Below are 1,313 nucleotides of genomic sequence, written 5' to 3'. Positions count from 1 at the left end.
TGTGCGGGGCCAAGCCGTGGCTGGCCCCGTCACCAGCTCCGCTGCCAGGGACCCCGGGGAGTGAGGGACAGACTTATTTAAGATGAGGTTCAAGGAGGGCCAGCCATGGAGGGGCCAGTTTTTGCCTCCCCTTGGAGGAAGGAAGGTCCTGCTGCCCTGCGAGGGGCACATCCCTAACGAGACCCCGGCTGGGGTGTGGGGCTGGTTTGGAGGGAGCTAGGAGGAGCGGTGGTGACTCTCCTCCGCTGTGGCTCCCGCCCTGCATCGGGACACCCTGAACACCGGCTCTGCTGGCAGTGTGGGAGGAACGAGCAGGGGCCCCGGGGAGACGTTAGGGCTCTGGGCCAGCAGTGGGCAGCTTCACTCAGCCACCCTCCTCCCAGCCAAGCTTCTGCTTCAGACGGGTCTTGGGACCAGCATGGACTCCCTTGTCCCCTTCCTGGCTCTGCTTCTGCCTTGCTGCATCAGTTCATTGCCCTGTCTCCTCTGTGCCTCAGTTTCCCCAACCATGAGCTTCAGTGGGCACCGAGGCATCTCTGATGGCTTCAGGGTCCCGTGGAGCCGCTGCGGGCCCTGGCAGAGGGTTCACCCTTCTGCAGCTCCTGAAGCCGACATGTCCTGCTCGGCACCTTCTCCAGGCCCAGCCCAGCTCCTCGCAGCCCCCAGGGCCCTAAGCAGGAGCCGCCTGCAAGCCACGAGGTGCCAGTGCCAAAAAGGAGGGGGGCTGCTGAGCAGAGCCAGGCTAAACCCCTAATTAAAAGACTGTTAATTGGGGCGAGGGGGCATCTGGGCAGCAGAACCCCCTGGGGGCTGGCTGGCTGCCCGCTGCTGGGCTGAGCTATTCAGGAGAGTCCGTGGCAGAGCCCTGACGCCGTTTTCTCTCTCTTGCTTCCCTCCCTCTCCTCTGTGGGGGTTCGTCTGTTTGAACCGTGCCCGTCTCCACCCTGACCCTTCCTTTCTAATTCCCACCGCATGGCAACTCCGCCGCTGTGCTCGGTGGCTCCTCCGCTCCTCGGTTCCTTTTCTCTCCCCCCTGTTCTAATTTGTGGTGTGGTTTTTGTGTTCTTGGGGCTCTGAACTTCCTGACTCTCACCCTGGGCTTTCATTCCCAATTTACGTGTGTGTGTGTGTACATATATGATATTACTGTGTGTTTCATTTCCTCTCACAATAACCTCGTTGTTCTGTGCTTGGTGTCTTTTTGTTTAATTACGCCTTGGTTTTCATCCATGTAAACCTCCTCCATGCTTATTTTTGCTTTTACGCTGCTTTATTTGCCCCTTACCCACCCTGGTCCCTGTGTGACGGTGACC

General features: G+C 59.5%; 1 protein-coding gene across 1 annotated transcript in view; it reads left to right on the top strand.

Annotated features, from left to right (window-relative positions):
* The window catches only part of LOC104499801 (2-oxoglutarate dehydrogenase, mitochondrial-like), a gene marked incomplete at both ends in the record, with an annotated part of 11,572 nt that overhangs the window by 1,383 nt on the left and 8,876 nt on the right, over positions 1–1,313 (top strand). The window lies entirely within an intron of this gene.

The sequence above is a fragment of the Buceros rhinoceros genome, unplaced genomic scaffold (genome assembly GCF_000710305.1).
Source record: "Buceros rhinoceros silvestris isolate BGI_N320 unplaced genomic scaffold, ASM71030v1 scaffold21709, whole genome shotgun sequence".
In the NCBI taxonomy this organism is placed as follows: domain Eukaryota; kingdom Metazoa; phylum Chordata; class Aves; order Bucerotiformes; family Bucerotidae; genus Buceros; species Buceros rhinoceros.
This window is presented reverse-complemented; position numbering and strand designations above follow the sequence as displayed.